Below are 22,154 nucleotides of genomic sequence, written 5' to 3' on the forward strand. Positions count from 1 at the left end.
TGGGGGTAAACAAGGAAAACATGGGGGAACAACACTTTAGCAAGGCTCTCCTCTCTGACTGTTGAGGTAGGGGACATGGATCGTCTAACCCCAAAATAGAGAGCAAAAAGATGTTTTCTGTAGAGATCTTGATATAGACTCAATTTAGATTGAGAGATCCAGGGAGATAGCGAGGTCTAGAATCCTAAACTCCGGGTTGTATACTTGTAACCCCTAAGTGAATCCCTTCTGAAAAAAGGGGGTATTTACCCAGGGGAAAAAAAGAAGGTCTGGAACAGACACACAAAATAAAACCACAAAATAAGATACCAGGAAAAAGGAGTTCGTTAGTTGAATGAACTCGTAATGAAGAAACACCCAAAAGTGTTTCTTAATGACTCAAATGGAGTACTAAAGTCCAGGAAGTGAAAAAATGGGTAAGCAGCCGCGTAGAATGCCCGTAATTCCCGTAACCTCTTGAGCGCTCATGACGAGGTCAGCTCATCATGAGCCACGGCGCTCCGGTGCTCATGACGAGCTGAGCTCGTCATGACCGCGCCCGTTAGATGGAACGCTCGCACGCGGGGCTAATTCCCCCACTGTGCTGAGCGTTCCATCTAACGGGCGGTCATGACAAGCTCAGCTCATCATGAGCACCAGAGCGCCATGGCTCATGACGAGCTGACTTTGTCATGAGGGTGGGGGCGCTGTATGCGCCCCCACCCCCCAGCACAGCGAGGGAATCCCGCCAGCAGCGAAGGAGGTAAACTCTAAAAGAAGGCTGCTAAGGTTCTCAAAGTGCTAAATTCTAATAGGAGAATAGGGGAATAGGGAAAACAAACTTGAGCAAAGTCCTGGAATGACAAAAACCACAATCCTGAAACAGGAATCCCATGAAGAAAAGCAAAGGACAGGATGACTTCACATAGCTGAAATCCGCCGGCAAAGTCCTTCCAGATGCTAAAACTGGAAGTGAAACCAAGCATTGATGTCCGGTAGGCGGCGCTTAATATACCATCCGCCTGCGTTCCAAAACTGCTCGTACACGTCTACCTGATCATGCATGCAAAAGAGAGGAAAGGTAGGGGAACTGGAAAAATCTCCTTAATTCCTAACAGTAACATCCCAGTAGAAACAACCTCTTCCACCTCAGAGTCAGATTCAATATTAGCACCTGGCATTTCATGTCATGTGGCTTCCATGGGGGTGTTATGTAAGTTGTTGTTGGGTCTAGATCCTCCCCCTAGTTCCAGCTGCTCCTCTACATCATGAATTTCCTCACTTAACGCCCCAACAGCTGCTGTTAGATAGGAAATGATGGAGGCTCAATTCTTGGGATCTTGCATTTCACTTTGCGCCATTATAATTAGGGGGTAATTTTCGCTTACCCATGACGATTTCATACATAAAAGGGGGCTGGGCCAGCCTCTGCAAGGCGCTGACGGGCGTAGACGGGCCCGCCTAAGATTTTATAGCGCCTCAGGTGTGGGAAGATGGCGTCGGTGGTGGTGGCTATGAGCCGCAAAGGAGCCTGGGACTTGCAGTCCTAGTTCTGCTCCCCCTGCAAGGTAGCAACAGTGCCGGCACAGGTGCGGGTGTCCCATGCTGCGAGAACCGCCAGAGATTTTATAGCGCCTCCAGGTGCGGGATGCTGGTGTGGTTGGTAGCGGCTTCGAGCCACAAAGGAGCCTGGAACTTGAAGTCCTAGTCCTGCTCCCCCCTGCAAGGTAGCAACAGGGGCGGCACAGGTGCGGGCGTCCTAAAAGTCAAAAGTGCCAACTTGGGACATCTGGTTGTGCTTGACCAAGACAAAGTGAATGCTTCAGACCAACTGTGATTGAACGTGGGTCAGATACAATGAGCAGAGTACAAGTCCTGTGCACACGTATAACACTCTTAAGTTCTTATGTAAGAACCAAACGAATTAGGCAAAATGTTAAAATGATAATGGTCAAAGTCTAATGTTGTTTGCATCGTAATTTTATCGTGCAATCTTGATCAGTACACACAAAGAAACAACCTGCCGACACGTGTTTCATCACACCGTTGAAGTTGAAATGGAGCGGGAACTCCCTGGGTTGGAGTTGCCGTCAAGTGGGGAACTTCAAACGTCTACCGAAGCGGTAACGGGACCTGCAATGGTAGAGAAAACGGAGCACGGGTATGTGCAGTCAGTAGTCGTCGGGATCCAGGTACCAGGTACAGCCCTGAAGAGTCACATCCTTCGTATGGTGTGACGAAACACGTGTCAGCTGGTTTTTTCTATGTGTGTACTGATCAAGATTGCATAATAAAATTACGATTCAAACAACATTAGACTTTGACCATTATCATTTTAACATTTTGCCTAATTCGTTTGTGTAGCAGGGAGGCCACGATGGAGGTAAATAAGGCTCCCTCAACAGAATGTTGGGTCGCTGACACCTCAACTCTCCCCTCTTTCCAATCCACCCAGAATGACTGGAATTCGGACACGGAGCCGCTCTGAGGACACCAAACAGAAGGCGACGGGAATTACGCCTTTAAGGGGGCGTGCACCGAGCTGAAGGAAAATTACTGGTATGATGTAGGAACCTGCAGGTTGGAGAAAAAGGAGGAAGCCCTGGACTCGTCGTGTGACGACACCGAGGAGGAAGCCAGAGAAGGGTGCCGAGGACGGGAGCCAGAAGAAGGAGGACACGAAGCCGAGCGAAAAAGGAAAGAGGTTGAAGAGGAGGGCACGCCTGGAGGCCAACGTTCCCGCGAGCCGCCCAGCCACACTCACGGAGGAGTGTGGCTCTCCCAGGTACGACAGGTACGACAGAGGGAGCTGGGTTGGGAGGCACTGATGCAGAGAGCACACTAAAGCAGAAGTGTGTCTCGAAACGCGTCGAATTTATTTGTTTCATTGAATATTGTTAAATGTATGAAGTAGTGTATGTATTTCTAAATGTTTGTTGGTAAATTTTGTGTGTAAATCTGTGGATAACAGTTGCCTCTTTTACTATATATGAATGAATTAAAAAATGTGGGAAAAATAAATAACCCAACTACCAACAGAAAATAGGGTGGTTTCCCTCCTTAAAATGAATAGAACCTAAGTGACACAGGAACCTAGGTTATTATTGTTGTTGTTAGTAAATATTTCGAAAGCACATTCCCTGTGACTCAATGCACAATTCTCTTTTCTCCCCCCTTCTATGTGCACCCCCTTCACAACAGTGCACTTGAGACGATCCACCTATTGTATAGTCTCACCAAAGCACTGGTGTTTCCCTCACTCCCTGGGCTCCTTGGCATACGAGTAATCAGACGGATATCTGAATGTTCCACACTGTTTTTGTTTCTCCCACGCACATGTTCTGGAGGGAACGTCCTACGACTCAAGGACTTCTGCCTTGGTACGAAGAGCCACAGAGGAAGTAGCCCTCGGAAGCGGGCCCCAACCCCCAAGACCATCGTGGATCCTGCTGCACCCACTCGGGAAAGACTCACAACAAAGAAAAAGAAGTCCTTTATAAAAACAAAACCATACCTTCCCAGGTCTAGTCTCAGGTCCCTTTCTCCTACCCCGCCACAGTTTGGTTCTAACATAAGAACTTAAGAGTGTTATACGTGTGCACAGGACTTGTACTCATTTCATTGGTATTGGACATGTCCCATAACTATACAGGGGCTGTTTTCTGTCTGGGTTTGTTCCCTTGACCTGTTTGCACCGTTGTACCTAAGCAAACACAACTGACTATCGTAAATGCTAGAGCCCCACTGCTTCCTGTTCTTTACCCAAACCCTATTTCTCTCACACCACAGATACAATGAGCAGTAGGGCTGGGTCAAGTTTTTCCCTTCTGTAATTTTTGGGAATTTTTTCTCGACGTATAGCGGGTCCACTCAGCAGTCCGAGTTTGGGTTCAGTGATGGCGGCTTGGTCCAGTGTGAGGCATCAGTGAACTCCTGGAAGTCTTGTTGATGACTAAAAGCACTGGATCTTCAGCGGGCGGACCTGGATTTCAGGCCGGGTCTGAGTATGACGTTGCCGGCTTGACTCTTGACAAGAGGTCGGTCAACTTATGGAACTTTTTAACAGAAATTCTCAAAATGATCTCAAACTGCTGGATCTTCTTCTAGAAGGTCCTTTTGAAATTCCAAAAGGTCCATAACACCAATCCAAGGTTCCTGAATATTAGGGTTGATCCTTAGGACATCCTTGGCCAAATCCTTAAAAGTCCAGTTGAAGGTGGTCAACTGGGTTCTTCTTGGTGGTGATGATGCAGGAGGAGCTCTTTTAACCTGTTGCTTTCAGGGATTCCTCTCCTTCAGCTTTCAAAGCAAGGCAAAGTCCTTTTTGGGCTGAAGACCAAAGTGTGCAGCAGGTGGAGTCCTTTTGAAAAATAAATGTTTTATTGATTTTCCATTAAACAGCTGAAATGGCTAGCCATGCCATAAAAGTAGAAAACCTAAGGCAGTGTTACATAGTATAATGTTTAGCATTGGAATACATTTCACGTTGCATATTAATATTGTTATCATTGCTAATATCTGTCATTCATCAGCCGAGATCTGTACATTTCTTAATTAGCCTTATAGTAGAAAAACAAATTGATGGACATGGTTATTAGCTTACATACCCCACCCATACCCCTCCCCCCTCTCGCTCTTGTTCTGGCATTACCATTATTTATGTGCATATTCTTGTCGCCTACTCTAGTGTTGTGTGCTCTATATCTTTAGAGGTTGCATCAGTTAACGGAACCTTTCCTTCATCGTAGTTCTCACTTGTTATAACTATGTTGTGCATTATTACAAGTTCGGGGTGCTAGCTCTGGGTTCTAAGTCCACTCCTTTAAGGGCTTTCATCATGACATCCTATTCATGGATATCAGATTTTTCTGCAGACCCTTTCTTTCCTCTCTCCATATCGCGGCACTTTCGGCTCCACCCCAGCGAAGCATTTCACGATGTCAAATGTCCAAGGGGGGGGGGGGTTTCATTGACTTCCATCGCAAAGTGATGGCCCTTTTTGCTAATATTAGGGCAAGGTCCATGAATCTGAGTTGTACTTTTTGTTTGGTCGAGCATTTATATAGGCCCAGAATACATTCTTCTACTGTGTTTCCCACATTTATCTGTGTGACTGTCGATATGTGAAGTCTAATTAACTCCCAAAAACTTCGTAAGTGGGGGCATGCCATAGCATGTGAACTAAGCCAGCCTTATCCAGATGACACAGAGGGCAGTGGTGTTGTGCATGTGGGAACATCCTTTGTAGCTGTCTCGGTGTTAGGTAAGCTCTATGGAGTAGCATACTTTGTATAAATTTAAACTTTGCATTTCTGGACACTTTTTTAGGGTATTCTAAAATTCCAGCCCATTCTTGTCTGAAAGCTCCCGTCCTATATCCTCCAATCATGTAGCTCAAAGTTCTGTGAGCTCTATCGAGGCGTACACCCGTATTCCCACGTACAGCCATTTGATAAGGTGTCGCCCCCTTCCCATGTAATATAGAGCTTTAACAAATTCGTGGGTTGGTGGTTCTTGTCTCTGACGGGCACAATGTCGTTTGATGTATTGCAATAGTGCAGCATTCATCGAGTATAAAGGATCTGGCATCCCGGTTTCTCGCACAAAGTTCTCGTGGTCCATCAGTATCCCATTATTGAATAAGTCACCCACTGTGCTAACCCCTTGATCCAACCAGGCTCCCATCCTGTGCTTTGTGAGCCCACCGCTAGTTAATGGAATTCCCACTAGTGGGATGTTCCCAGCGTAGGGGTGGCAACAGGACGTGTAGTGTATCACCGCTTTCCAGCACTGGATTGCTGTATGCAATAGGGGCGGTAGGGTCGGGGTAATTTTGCTTTGTGGCAGTAGCAATAAGTGTAGGGTACCCTAGTCAATATCAGGCATCGTGTATGCTATCTTTTGCAGATTGTGACCAGCTGTCCAGTAGGACAGCCATTGCAAATGACTCGCATGATAACATGCTCTGAGGTCAGGTACCCCCAGTACCCCCAGCTGTAGCTTCTTGAGACTTATACTGCGCCTTCCGACTCCCCATATAAGGTCAGAGAGAATAGTGTCTAGGGTTTTGAAGGGGGAAGTTGATATTACTATTGGTACAATGTTTTAAATGGCCACTCAGCTCATTACAGAAAGTGGTACTGTTGTCCAAAAGACGACGCTCAAGAGTATTGACATGATCGCTCTGGCAAGGTTGCCCTCTAGCATATCTGTATGTGACCGGTATACATGTATACCAAGATACTTGAAAGTGTGCTGCGCCATTGGGAGTGAGCATGTCCCAAAGTTGATTTCCTCTGGATGTGTATCCTCTTGGAAGAAAAAGACGTTGGATTTCATTGCATTGATGGCAAGGCCCGATTTTTGTTCAAACCTTTTGGAGATGTCAGGGATGGGGTCTAGGGCACCTATAAGGTCTTGCAAGTGTATTATTATGTTGTCTGCATAGGCAGAGATCAAATGTGTTACCCCACCTATTGGGACTCCCAGGTGATGAGCCTCTAGTCACAGCCACGGCCCTTGTAGGGTGTTCCACTGGGTGGCGGTCACGTGGGATGGGGGAGGGGAAGGGTGGGGGGGTGTAAAATGCGGGAAATGGATGATTTCAGGTAACGGGGGAAAAAAAGAAAATTTGTTGCGACCGCTGCATCGCATTTGGCGATACAGCGCAGGCAACCAAATTTGTTTTATTCATTGGTCTAGTCACAGCCTAAGTGCTAGGGGCTCCAGCACTAGTATGAATAACAGTGGTGACAATGGGCACCCCTGTCGTGTGCCCCTGAATACATAGAATTCACTTGAGATATTCCTCCTGTGTGGAGTCTGGCAGTGGGGGCTTCATACAGTAAATGTAGCCATTTGAGATACTCTGGGGGTAGGCCAAATTTCCCTATTGCCTTAAACATATAATACCAGGTTAGCGTGTCAAACCCATGTCGTAGGTCTAGCGCAATGCAGCATGCTTTTCTGTAATACTCCGGGGTTGTTGCCATAATGTGGTGCAATCTCCTGATGTTTAAGGATGTGCTACGGGCTGGTAGGTACCTGCTTTGATCTATGCGAATACATTTATTTAAATATGGAAGGAGCCTATTCGCTAGTATTTAGCTTAATATTTTATATTCTGTCGCTAATAAGGACAATGGGCGGTATCCCGATATGTCTGATTTGTCCCTTCCTGGTTTAGGAAGCAAGACCACCAGTGCCTGCGCTGTGGAGGATGGTGGGCGACCCAGTTCTAATGATTTATTATATAGTATCTCCAGTTGGGGAACCAGGGCCTCTGCATTGGGGTCGAAAAATTCAGTTGGGAGTCAATCCAGCCCCAGCGTTTTGTTTCGCAGGAGTCCTTTCATAGCCACTTTTATTTCGGTCTTGGTAATAAGACCTATCAATGCTTTCAGCAGTGAGCTGTAGGTAGGGTAAGTCACCTAAGAATGCGTCTATGTAGGTATCATCTATTGTATCTGGTTTGTTGTATAATGTATAATAATATAGACTAAAGGCCTCATTGATATCCTATTGAGTATTGACATTATCACCCCTAGGTGTAGTGATTTCGTTTATTATGATGGTCGGGGGATCATCCCTCAGTAGTCTGGCCAGTAACGTCCCTGATTTGTCTGCGTCTGTGTGTTTTAGTTGGGTGTATGTTGTGAAGTCTATGACCCTAAGGGACTCTAGTAGTTCTGCATGATGGATACGTGCCTCCTGTAGGGGGGGCCTGCTTTTCAGTGTCACTCACAGCCTCTTGTTCCAATGCTATTCTCTGTCGCCATTAGATTTTTGTGTACTTCTTGTCTAGCGCCCACTGTAGTACTGATTGCATTACCCTGGATAACTGCCTGGAACGTATCCCATTCGACAGAGATGGAGGACGCAGTGTTATTGTTCTCCGTGAAGTAATGTGTTTTAGTATTAGCCAGGGTAGTGCAGAACACCGCATCTTCCAATAATTGGGGCCATAATTTCCAAGTGGGTACTGGGATGGGGATCCTGCCCCAAGTAAAGGTAATTTCTAAAGGATTATGGTCTGAGAAAGTATTAGCTAGATATGTGTTGTGTGATACGTGTGCCGTTATCGTTCTTGAGCAGAAGACCCTATCAATTCTCTTGTTTAGTAGGTGAATTGGGGAGTAAAATGAGTATTCTTTGTGAGTCTGGTGTCTCAGTCTCCACACATCGTACAATGCCCAACCATTGGACCACCCACATAGAGCCTTCGCCTGTTTGGTTGATCTCACTCCGTGCAAGGGGGGGATGTGAGCGATCTAGCACAACATCCATAACCGCATTACAATCCCCTCCTACGATTCATGGTTACATTTCCCATCCCGTTAGCACCTGGTTGAGTCCAGCAAAAAATGTATATTGGTCAAAGTTCGGGCGTAAATATTACCCAATACAATGTGCGTGCCATCAAGTGACCCACGTAAGAATATTTTTCTTCCCTGTATGTCAGTGCACCGCTCTAGTTCTATAAATGGCACCCCGTGTCTGATCCATATTGTTGCGCCCCTGGCGAAAACAGAATGATTGGTGGAAAAGATTTGTCCCTTGCATTTCTTGTGCATTTTTGCCATTTCCGGTTCTGTGAGATGAGATTCCTGCATGAATACTATCTGCGCTTTGCGCCTGAGTAGTTGTGCATGCACCCTATGGTGCTTCTGTATGGATACTAGATCACAAACGTTCCATGTGAAGTTGTAGGTGTTAAGCATGTGTGTCACAGGGTGGAGGTGAAAGGTGAAATTGCAGATATTAAAGATAGAAAACAGTCCATATCAGACGAACAATTGGTGCCAGATCTTCTACCCCCTAAACTTCTAATACAAAGCCCAGTTGGGGAACAATTCCGGACCAAACAATAAAACAGAACCTGTGTAAGTGTGCTCTATGTACATTGTGAGTTCGCAAAAAGGGGGTCATCGCTAACGCCTCTCATGGTGTTGTAACTGCTTTTGGTCGAGCTCAAAGGAGCCTGGGACTAATATGTATTCTAAATTAATGCCATTTAATTCACAGAGAAAAGGATTTGTGTTTTGATACCAGTTCTTGTATCACAACTAGTAAGCTTAACGTCCGTCTCAGTGAGCAGGATATTCTTGCATTCCTTTTAGTCCAGTAGGCCGCCCGCCGTCTGGGGCGTCACATTAGGGAACAAGGTCAGGCTCCTCTCAGAGTCCGATCTGATCTTGTTGTCCTCTGAGGATGGAGAGGCCATAAGGAGCCCGCAGTCTCTGAATGTGGACACTGTCTCAAGTGCCTGTTCCTTGCTCTGTTGTATTTGTTCCTGCGTTGGACTGTGTGATTGTGATTTGTGGACTGATTTCACCATTCCGCATGATCGCCTGTCATTTGTACGTCTTGGGCTGTTGGGTAGGCTCTGGGAGGCGGTTCCTGATATTGAGGCCGGGTCCAATACCTCGATCCATCCCTCTACGTCCTTGTGGCTCTCAAAGAAGTATGTCTTATGGTCGTGTATTATTTTCAGTCGAGCAGGGAATAAAAGAGGGTATTTTCAGTTAATGACTTTTAGTTTCTTTGTGACAGCCATGAAGGAGCACCTTTGTCGCTGGACCATGAGGGTATAATCCGGGTATATCGATATTCGGCAATTTTCGAATCGTATTTGGGATCGCTCTGGCGCCTTCTGGAGCAGGTCACGGTCCCTGTAGTTCAGGATCCTGGCTATTAGTGGGTGAGGTGGAGCACACGCCTTGGGTCTACCAGTGGGTATCCTTTGGGCTCTTTCCACACAAAAATAGTCTGATAGCCCATCAGGGCCCACATGTTCTCTGAACCATTGTTCTATATAGAGAGCAGCGTCAGGGCCCTCACTATGCTCTGGCAATCCAATTAACCGCACGTCTGTCCCTTCCTTCAGTGTCTTCAATTCAGTCCTGGAGCCCGGCGACCTGTTTCTGCAATTGCTGAATTTGCAACGTGTGCTTCTTGTGTTGTTGTCGACCTCATCTAGCGTTAGACTATGAGCTTTCACCTTGTCCACCAATTTTGTATGGTCTGCCTTAAGTAGTGTGAATCCGGTTGTGAGAGCGACAACTTGTTGCTCAATGGATTGCCTGGATTCCCTGACCTCCTGTAGATTCAAGTCAAGATTAGTGACATTGGGGTAGTCGTGTGTTCTTGGTCCTTGGTATGGTGTGCGGTATTGGTGGTAGCCTCCTGTAAGTCTCTGGTGTCAAGTTGGTAGGGCTGCTACTCCAGTGTAAGCGCTGTGGCTACAATCAGCAATTTGCACACCGCACTCTCTCTCGCTTCCTCATGGAAGCTTCAAGCAATGTGCACACTTAAGTGTGGTTGTTCTTTAGTATTGTCAGATGTGCCGCCTTTTTTCCTTTGGATCCCATTAAAGCGAGTTGCGCTGTCTTTAATCCTATTGTCTAGTAGAGTGTTTTCCAGGGTGTTTACAGGTCTTTAAGGCAGGCAGGAGTTAGTGTTCTCGCTGTGTTCGCCGCCTAATTCCATGCTGTTTCTCCCTGTGAGGAGCACTGGCAGGCTGGTGCATTAATCCCCCAATGGTTTGGGTTCCCGGGGATTTGATCGGGTCAGCATCAGCCCTTGGGCTATGCCGCAATTAGGAGGGGTGGGGGGTCAATGATTAAGTGATTGAAAGACCCCGCCCCTTAGGATGCCCTCACCTGTGGTATTATATGGCGGTCTTTAGGATGTCAAGCTTTCAAGTCCCGGTCAGGGTATCCGGCCCCGGCAGGCCGCTCTCCAGGCCCGGTGTCTCCATGATTATGGATGGCTTGCACTCATCGGCAGACACTGTTACTTCACTCAGTCTGTGCCACTCCCTTTCGTATGCGCCGCAGATCAGGTGTGTGGCACCAATTGCGCCCCTCACTGTGCCAGAGTCTAGGGCCGCTCTCTGGTAGGTGCCGCTGGGAGCTGGATATTGGTTGGTCTCCTTATCGTCTCCGTATCCCCGCACCTTTATCGTCAGCTTTCACAGGACATGGGCAGGTGCGCACTCATTGGCAGTCGCCGGCGCTTTGCTTGATCCGTGCTGTTCCTTTCCGTATGTGCCGCAGATCGAGTGTATGGCGCCGATTGCGCCCCTTCACGTGGCCGAGTCTTTGGCCGCTCTCCTGTAGGAGCCGCAGGGAGCTGGTCGTACGGTGGTCCCCCGGGGTTCTCTGTGTCACCGCGTCTCTATTAACAGTTTTCACCGTACATGGGCAGGCGCACTGGGCTACGCATCTCCAATTACGCTCAGTGGAGGTTCGTCAGGCTCATCTCGGGTCCTGGATGGCCTTGCAGGATTTCCGTCCGTCTCCGTCTCACTCGGTACAGCTGCCGAGTAGGCCTCACACCATGAATCTCTCTCTGTGCCAGCGACAGCAACGATGTAGCCAGCCCTCTCGGTTGGTTGCTTCACATCATCATGCTGCTTCCTATCCAGCCTCTGATGGGCTCATGTGGATAGCGGTGCAACAGGATTATGCAGCCCGGGCTCGGAGCTCAACTAAACGGCATCCGCGATGTTTGGCAGTTAGCCACGCCCCCCAGCAGGTGCAGTCCTTATGAGTGTAGCCCTCTCTTGTGCAGTCCAAGGGTCCAGCAGGGCAGTCCTACTTCTTGTAGTTTCAATGCAGGGATCTGAGTTGCTGGGCAGCTTTCCCATATTTATCCAGCCTTCTGGGCTGGCAAGCAGGGAGACACCCCTGACTAATGGGGTGCAGGGTGCCACCCTCAATGATGACCACTTGTCCTGAAGTGTGGCACATTCTTGTCCCAGAAAGCACTGTTCCACAAAATCCAAAATGGAGAAAGTCTCTCTTGGAGCTTTAGGTCTGGCTAGGCCAATCCACAGATGTTGCCAAATTTCCCTAACCCTCCCCTTCCAGCCCCTCTGCGTATTCTATTACAGAGCTCCTATCTGGCTATGGGTGGGTGACAGATTGCCAGGGTGGGAGTGTTTCCTGTCCTCACTGTCTTTCTACCTATGAAGATCAGTTTGGCCATCCAGCCCCCCCTTTCTGTCTTTTGCTCTGCAGCAGCAGATCTCTTCCTACCAGATGTCTCCTTTGACTCAGTCCAGGCCACTTCACACCTAATCAAAAGTGCTTGAGTCAGTGTGCCAAAGGCTGGCCGATCAGCAGAGGCTGCTATAGGTCTGAATTTAGGCAGATCAGGAAGCCAAGTTCTATAACTTCTTTTCTGTAATAGTTATAATAAAACCAACCTTCGCACATTGCTGGATTTATTGTAACTATCATTTTCAAACTGAAGTATTAGTTTAGCTCACTTCTGTTAATAGGTAGACTTTAAAGGTAAATAAAGCCTTCCTATGTTAGCCTACGGAGCTAATTTACTTTAATGGGGAAAATCAAAATTGGTGGTTTTTCCCTCACCAGGGAATATAAAACATTTTGTATAATGTCCCTGCTTCTTTTAACATGGCACTTACCTTAGGGGAACCTAAGGTAGACGTATTTGTAAAATTGAGGTATTTTAAGACTTTGGAAGTAACTTTAATTCCAAAGTCGAATTTGAATATGCTTTTCATTTAAAAGCACCCCACAAGGCAGGGCTGGCTTTTAAAATGAAACCAGGCAGCATAGCAGTGCACACTTAAGTGCATTAATGTACTGGGCCTCTAACCCTACATACCCTACCATATACTAGGGACTTGCAAATAAATTGTCATTACCAATTGTAATTATAACTAGTCAGTCAAATCACTTTATTCAATTCCTATTTTGATAAGATCATAAAAGTACAAACGTACTGTATAAAAACATCCATCATTAAACAAAATATTAAAATAATTGTTAAATCATCCATTATACACAGAATAAGAGCACACAATTCATTCTTGGATAGTGTGCAATTGCCTGGACTTCCAAGAGAGGGATAAAAAGGACGCAACACAGTAACAGACAAGGTAATCGGGCAATGATTGTAAAAAAACATTCCTGGGTAACATAGGCTAAAATTATATTTGTGCATGATTCGCAGTATACATCTTTTATGGTGTTCCACATAAAATTTACAAAAGAAGAAAATGTGCAAATTCGATTGAGGGGGCACCCCATCACATGGGCAGGGCGGGAGTTTGTGTAAGGAAAAAATTCCTGATGGGTAAGCTAACATACAAGGGTTAAGATTCAGATGAAACCTAGGTAAAACAAATCTATGGCGTGGATTTGTCACGGTGAGTTATTATCGAATTGTCCCTTCCCGGTCAATCGGCCCCTCTAGGTAATATTTTACTGAAGATTTTAAACAGATAGGGGCTGATTAGGATGGCGGACGGATGCATGACAGCTGGGTTGGAGGCGGCGGAAAATGCACCTCATCGTCTGCCAGCAGCGGGCCTTCCGTCCGCAACATTAGGAAGGGGAACTGGGCACATTTACTGTCCACCACATAAAAACGTGAACCACCGCGGGAACACACCAGACACCACGGTGGACGGAGCCAATGCAGGCTCCCCGCCGTGCGGAGTGACGTCCCGACTGTCCGCAATATTACGATGCCGCAAACATACCAGAACACCGCAGCGGAAACACCTCCATCTCATAGACGGCGGAAGCACCACAACGGAGAGGGAAAGCATTGCCACGAGACCCACCGCACGGAACCGACCGTCATGGACCCAGCCCGAGTGGGTGTGGACCCTTGCCTGTCAGGTTTTCCACCATGGGGGTGTGCTTTTGATATGTGTTATTGGGGGAGGGGCATGTTCATGGTAAATTTGGGTCCTGATTTGCTGGAATGCATGGTACCTTACGGCCGCCATTTTTTTTGCGGTCTGACCACCACAGTGGATTAGCTTTGGCCCTTCTGCTGATACTTACATTTGTCGATGTTATTTTCCACCACAGTCGTGGAGGGTGATTCTTTATGTTGCCCTGGTGGTGTTATCCTAATCGTGTGGCCGGTCACTCCGCTGCACTGTCGGCGGTTGGGCCTGTTACCGCGACCACTCCGTCCACGGCGGGCGGTTTTTCTATGGTTCTGTCCACGGTCGGCAGTCTTTGGAGACATCCGTCCGCCGCGGTCGGGTTTTTCTGGAGAGGAATCCTAATAGCACCACCGGTTTCCCCACGGTGTGGTTGGACGGTCATTTCCCGCGAGCACTGCGTCATCTGCGTAAAGGAGAATTGGGATGCAACCATTGTTAATCTTTAGGACATCTGAATTTGAGTCTAACAGGGGTGCTTTCACCCCATTGGTGTAGTCTGAAAAAAGATATGGGGTAAGTACGCAACCCTGTTGGACCCCCTATTGATTGTGAACCACCTAGTGCACTCTCCCGGCTTTCCGTAGCGGAAGCTGGCCGAAGCCGAAGAGTACAGCTGCCTGATAAAAAGGATGATTGCCTTGTCAATGCCCATTTCCTTCATTATCCTCCACAGGTGATGATGGACAATGCAGTCAAACGCTACGGATAAGTCCATAAACGCAAAGTGTAACTTGCCTTGCTTGGCTTGTGTATACTTGGCAATTAGCAAGCTTAAGTTAAGGCATTGATCCTGGATGCCTTTCCCCTTTTCAAATCCGTATTGTACCGGGATCAGGATGTTGTTGAAGGTGGCCCATTACTCCAGTATGTTCAGTAGAACTCGATCTATGAGTTTGGTGGTACTGTCCAGGAGCAAAATCGGTCTGTGATATTTTGCCTCAGATTTATCTCCTTTCTTTTTGATAGGAATTGAAATAGATTTCAACCATAAATCAGGTGGGCCGGCCCACAGTGGCAACTGTGTTAAGAACATTGGTCGGTACCGGTCCCCATGGTAACGACAAAAGATCGAATTAAAAATATAGAATTACCAAAATATCGAAGTCAAAATATAGAATGGATAAAATATCGAATGGACAAAATATAGTGTTGAAAAATATCGAATTGAAGGTAAGTAATATAATTTTGATTTTGTAAAATATAGAAAGTCAAAATGTGAAAGTATATAATATAGGTATTAAAATATATCCAATTTTTAATAATATTGAATTTTTTTAAGTGTTTTGTATGTTAGTATATAAGTGAACAGTGTATATTATTTTTGTAATTTATTTTAAGTAATGAATTTTATGTTATTTAATTTTTGCGTAATTTAATTCTGTAGCGGTTTGTGGGTTTATAGGGGAATAGGGTGGGAAGTAATTTAATTATATTTAATTAAATATTAATTTTTAGAAATTAATAATCATTTTTTATTTAATTTTGCGTTTTAGTTCTGTAGCGGGTTGTGGGTTTATAGGGGAATAGGGTGAGAAGTAATTTAATTGAAATTAATTAAATATTTTTATTTATTTATTGGTATTCATTTTTAATTCATTGTTAATTCATTTTTAATTGGCAATTAATTTTTATTAATTGATTAATTGATAATTATGTTAATTGTATTAATTTATTTTCTGTAGTGGGTTGTGGGTTTATAGGGGAATAGGGTGGGAAATAATTTAATTGTAATTAAGTAAAAAATGTTTATTAATTTATTGATATTGATTTTTTATTTATTGTTAATTCATTGTTAATTGGTAATTAATTGTTATTAATTGGTAATTAATTTGTATTAATTTATTAATTGATAATTACGATAATTGTATCAATTTATTTTCTGTTACGGATCGTGGGTTGATAGGGGAATAGGGTGGGCAATAATTCAATTGTAATTATTACATATTAAAAATACTTTTAGTGTATTGATAATTAATTTACTGGTAATTAATTATTAATTGGTATTCATTTTTATTATTAATTAATTTTTGTTATTGAATATTAATTAGTTGTTAATTAATTATGAATAGGTAATTATTTTAGTACCTAATATTTATTTGTATTTATAATTGATTCATTATTACATAATAATAAATTGGCAATTCATTTTAATTAATGTTTTATTGGTATTGATATTTAGTTTAATTTTATTGTTATATCAAATCATTACTTTCCCTACTGTTAAATTCACTAGAGTGGGAATAGTAATTTTTACCCCTACGCTATCCAACGATTTTCCTACTGTTGCACTCTCTGGAGTGGGAATAGTAATTTGCACCCCTACGCTATCCAACACTTTTCCTACTGTTGCACTCTCTGGAGTGGGAATAATAATTTTTACCCCAACGCTATCCAATGCTTTCCCTACTGTTGCACTCTCTGGAGTGGGAATAGTAATGTTTACCCTCCAGCTATGTAACGCTTTCCCTACTGTTGCACTCTCTGGAGTGGGAATATTAATTTTTACCCTCCCGCTATCCAACGCTTTCCCTAATGTTGCCCTCACTGGAGTGGGAATAGTAATTTTTACCCTCCAGCTATCCAATGCTTTCCCTACTGTTGCACTCTCTAGAGTGGGAATAGTAATGTTTACCCCTACGCTATCCAAGGAATTCCCTACTGTTGCACTCTCTGGAGTGGGAATAGTAATTTTTACCCTCCCGCTATCCAACATTTTCCCTACTGTTGCACTCACTGGAGTGGGAATAGTAATTTTTACCCCTACGCTAGCCAACGCTTTCCCTACTGTTGCACTCACTGGAGTGGTAATAGTAAATGTTACCCTCCCGTTACCCTACGGTAAAAATATTGTATATTTTTTATTAATATTATGTTAATATATATATATATATATATGTTTTAAAAAATAAAATTGTATGTTTTTTTAACTTAAATTAATTATTTAATAATTTTAAGGTTATTTAAGTATTTTTAAGTATGTTTTAGTTAGTTATATTTATTATTTCATTAATTTTAAATACATTTTAAGACATTTAAAAAAAATTGATATTTTGACTATATTTTTTAAAACGATATTTTTGATTCAATATTTTTGTACTTACCTGTTTGTAGATAGGAATTCGACATTTTTGCATTCTATATGTTTTTCTTCGATATTTTGGTAATTCTATATTTGTGTATTCGATATTATGTCATTGATCCGGTCCCCATAGATCTGGCTGGCAGCTCAGAAAAGAAATCTATTGGGGTACCGTCCGGGCCGGGCTCTTTGTTGCTGGAGCACTGCAGGAGGGCCTCCATAACCTCAAGGTTGTTAAAAATTAGGATGGATTTAGTGGGTGACATAATAACTGGCCACCTTGAGTTCTCTCCCTCACCTGGTGGATTGAATATTGAGGAAAAGTGTGCAACCCAAGTTTCCTCGTCCACATGGGAATGTAAGCTTGAACCCGTAGATGGTTTGAGGAAGGGAGCGTTCATTACTCTCCAATAATTGCTGGTATTATTTAAAATGGCGGCTTGGTATGGTTGACACCATGCTTCTTCCTTCAGGGTTTTAAGTCTGATCTTCCTAGCCTCTTTGTACAGGTGGTGGAGAAGCTTGACTTGATCCACATCTCTGGGGGTGGTTCTAAGAGCCGGAAGTAAGTTTGATAGGGACTTTGTGCAACCTTGATCAAACCATCTTGAGACTGACGAGTTGGTAGTTGGCATTTTCCTAATTAAGTGTTTTTTTTTATCTCGAGCAATATCTGTTCAAAAGCAGTTGATACCTTAGTTGGATCAAGATCCGGTTCTAGGCAGGTCATAATATAATTTTGCCTATTTGCAACCACAATAAGAACAATATTTACTTTATCTATTGTAGCCCATTTAAGGATGATCCCATTATTCCTGTTATGGTTGGTTTGACATGCCTCATATGCATTGGATGAATTCCTTCCATACCAATTTACAGGTAATAGCGACATGATCACTGTAATTAAAAAGTTTATTTGAATATTACATATGAGTTTTTTGAAAGAGAGTCCAAAACAATCAAAAAATCAAAGAAATCCTGCCGAACCCTCGAGAAAACCTGGCACTGCGAACAGACAACAGAAAACATGACAGCCCTCAAGAACGCCATCCACTAACACCACCAGCTGATCCGCACCACCAAAAAGACATCGTTCAAAGAATGGGTGGACAACAACGCACCAACAGCAAGGAACTCTTCAGCATCGTAAAAGAGCTCTCCAATCCCAACGCCAACAGCAACAACATCACACCATCGCAAGACCTCTGCAACTCCCTCGCCACGTTCTTTCACCGTAAGATCACCGATATCCACAACAGCTTTGGCACCCAGACTCTGTCCCCAGCCACTGAACGAACAACCGCTACAACCACCCTCAGCGCTTGGACTCCCATCAGCACTGAAGACACCGCCCACGCTATGAACACCATCCACTCGGGCTCTCCTTCCGACCCATGCCCTCACCACATCTTCAACAAAGCCGACACCATCATCGCTCCCCACCTACGGAACATCATAAACAACTCCCTCGCGACCGCCACCTTCCCAGAGAGCTTGAAGCACGCAGAGATCAACGCCCTACTGAAGAAACCCACTGAGGACCCTAAAGACCTCAAAAACTTCCGCCCCATCTCTCTTCTTCCTTTCCCGGCGAAAGTGATCTAGAAGATCGTCAACAAACAGCTGACCGTATTCCTCAAAGCTAATGGATCCCTCGACCCATCCCAGTCGGGATTTCGAGCCAACCACAGCACCGAGCCCACCCTCATCACAGCCACCGACATAAGGACCCTACTCGACAACAGGGAAACTACCGCCCTCATCCTCCTAGACCTCTCAGCCGCCTTTGATACAGTCTGACATCGCACCTTAATCACCTGCCTCCACAACGCTGGGATCCAAGGTAAAGCCCTGGACTGGATCACATTGTTTCTCTCCGACAGAACCCAGAGAGTCCGCCTCCCTCCCTACTGCTCCACGGACACCGAAATCATCTGCGGTGTACCCCAAGGCTCATCGCTCACCCCAACCCTCTTCAATATCTACATGAGCCCCCTCGCCACCATCGCACACTAACACAACCTCAACATCATCTCATACGCTGACAAATCCCAACTGATACTCTCCCTCACCAAAGACCCAGCCACCGCCAAACTCAACCTCCAGGAAGGAATTAAAAACGTCACTGAATGGATGAAACTCAGCCGTCTGAAACTGAACTCAGACAAGACGGAGGTCCTCATCCTCGGACCATCCCCGTCTGCCTGGGACGACTCCTGGTGGCCCACAGACCTGGACTCCCCACCGACACCCACTGACCATGCACGCAACCTGGGATTCATCCTGGACTCCTCTCTCACGATGACAAGCAAGTCAACGCTATCTCATCTTCATGCTTCAACACCCTGCGCATGCTCCGTAAGATCTTCCGGTTGATCCCTACCGGTACTAGGAAGACGGTCACCCAGGCCCTCGTCACCAGCCGACTAGACTACGGGGACGCCCTATACGCAGGAACCACAGTCAAACTTCAGAAAAGACTCCAACGCACACAGAACGCATCCGCACGACTCATCCTCGACATCCCCCGCCACAGCCACATATCAGCCCACCTGAGAGACCTGCACTGGCTCCCCATCAACAAAAAGATCATGTTCAGGTTCCTCACCCACGCACACAAAGCGCTCCCTGACATAGTCCCGAATACCTCAACAACTGCCTCACATTCTACACTCCAGCACGCAGACTCCGCTCCGCCAGCCTCGCCCTCGCCACTGTGCCACGGATCCGCAGAACCACCGCCGGAGGAAGATCATTCTTCTACCCGGCGGCCAAGATGTGGAACTCCCTCCCCGCCCACCTATGACTGACCCAGGACCACCTCACATTCAGGAAACACCTCAAGACCTGGCTCTTCGAGCAGTAGCGGCACTCCCCCCCACCCCCCAGCGCCTTGAGACCCTCACGGGTGAGTAGCCTGCTCTACAAATGTATTGATTGATTGAGTGATTGATGGTTGAACCTTGGCTGGATATCCCAAATGTTTTTTGTAGCATGCCTGTTCCGGATTTCAAAATCGTTGATAATAAGGAGTCTATTCAGAGCATCTCCATAGGGGTTATGCATGAAATGGGGTATAGACTTGTCTGCCTCATTGGTTAGGCCACATAGTGCTTTACGTAAAAAACAACAACTGTGCATATTGAAGTCGCCCGCCGTTAAAATTTTCAATATCTGTTGATTTTCCCTTCCAGGAGCTCAACAACCTTCTTCATGTTGCCTGTAAAGTTATTACTATAACAATTAATTATAAAGATGGTATTACTGCTTGGGTCTTTTACATGTAAGAGGATTTAATAAGGGGAGTCGGTATGGGATGACAAGACTTCCAGTCTTAAGGTGTTTTTCTGCAAGGTTAGAATTCCTCCCCTGGCACGACCTGATTTTGACAGGTGGGCAGGTGTATAAAAAGAACGGTAGCCATCTAAATGAATGGGGCCAGTTTCTCATGTTTCTTGCAAACATATCATAGGTATTCACAAAATGTAACCATTAAAGGTTGGACAACTTGGAACTCAGTCCTGCTATGTTCCAGATAATAAGCTTGACCTGTTCGATCTGAAAGGGTGTTGCCGTGAATTGCATAGGATTCTCTGACCCTGCAGTGTTACAGCTTGATGCAGGAACAGAGTCCTCCTGTTCTTCCTCTGTAAATCACAGGCTTCAAGGTCTGTCAGTGGATACAATCGGTTGTGGATTGTGGGGACACAGAGGTGGAGCTATTAGATCATTGTGGAAAGATGGCTCAGGTGCCCAAGCAGTTGAATTGTCTTGAAGTAGGCGATTGGGGCTCTAGGCAAGGGAGACTGGGAAGAACCACAGGGCCCTGCCCCCTAAATCTGGCCCCAGCTGGTTTGTAAAAAAAAAACAGTCCCCCTGATAGTTTTCTGTGAGTCTAACCACCCAACCCACCCTTCTTGCAATTTTACATTCAGGAAAGTATCTCCCCCTGCCCCCCCACATGTTTACTAATCCAATGGCATGCTTTTTTACATGAGTTAGTCTGTTATTTCCTTTTGGGTTCTAGTTAGCTCGTGGACGTTTGCCAAAATTATCACAAAGGGGCAGGCTGCTGGTAGAAGGACCAGACTTGTATAAGAGTTTAATGGCCCCTTCTTTCAGATGTATGCTCTCCTTCAGTTCTCGTTGATGGCAACAGCAGACCCCTAGGTGTCCCCTGAGTCTGTGGAGTGTTGGAATTAACAGAAGCAGATTGACAGGACAGGTTGTTGTTTCACTGTGTTGGGATTTGTGTTGAACTTCTAAGGTTCCTCGGTGCCATACGACCTGAGTGATGACTTTTAGTCCCTCTGCCATTCCCATCTATCGTCAAATCCTGAATAACGTTGCGATTATTGGGGGGGGGGGGCAGAGGTGGAGCTATTAGATATCTATGGGGAGATGGCTCGGGTGCCCAAGCAGTCGAATTACGCTGTGTTGGACCTCCCCCTGTTAAACATAGTGACGCAATCTTGGCCTCGATACTGGTTAATCTGTCAAAAAGGGGTTGTAATAGGATAGTGATTGACTGTTCAATTCTTAAAATCAATGCATCTGAAAGGGGTGGAGTAGTCACAATAGAGCCTTGATGAGCAGGAGTTGACTGGGTTGGTCCCCCCCCCCCCTTTTTTCCTCTGGCTAGGTGGTTACCGAAAGGGACTTCAAAGAATCTGGCGTTTAGAGTGGGTGGCTTTGAATTTAGGGGGGGGCGGTTGCAGGTACGGGTAGAAACTCATTGGATATAGGCTCGTTTAGTGGGCCAGGTGCCCCTGGTCCCCCATAAAAATCCTGCGCTCAGTTATTTGAATCTCCTTGTCCAATGCGTTAGAAGCCATTAGGAGGAAGGAGTCTAGAGTGCTAGTGGGCTCACCTCTGTGCATTGCTAAAGTAGACTTCAGCTTTCCCTTCTGCGAGCAGAGATCTGGTCCACCTGGGCAACTGGAAACAAACACGTTAGGGTGGAAGGGCCAGTACAGTCTCCTCCGGGCGTGGACGGGCCGGCCCTTGGCCCAGGCTTTGCTCGGGCTCGTCCCGTGCCAGGGGATGATGTTACACTTTTGTGCACGATATGCGGATGCAGGGGCTGACAGGATTTGGAGTCCCCAGCGGAGCCTCTCAATGCCAGGCACGGCTTCCCCCAGTGAAATGCAGGTCTGTTGGTGGTTTATAACTAATTTCTATGTACCATTTACATAGAGCAAAGGCCCTGGGTCTGTCTGGTTATTAGAGATTATGGCACAATCAAAGTCAGAAAACCATCATCTAGTTGTCAAAATGGGGGCAAATGTAGGGGGATACTGCAAAAAATCTTGGTTCCACACACTTCCTAAATCACGTCCCATAGATGAAGCACTGTTTACCAAAACTATCTTCACAATT

Source organism: Lissotriton vulgaris, chromosome 5, assembly GCF_964263255.1.
Source record: "Lissotriton vulgaris chromosome 5, aLisVul1.2, whole genome shotgun sequence".
Classification (NCBI taxonomy): domain Eukaryota; kingdom Metazoa; phylum Chordata; class Amphibia; order Caudata; family Salamandridae; genus Lissotriton; species Lissotriton vulgaris.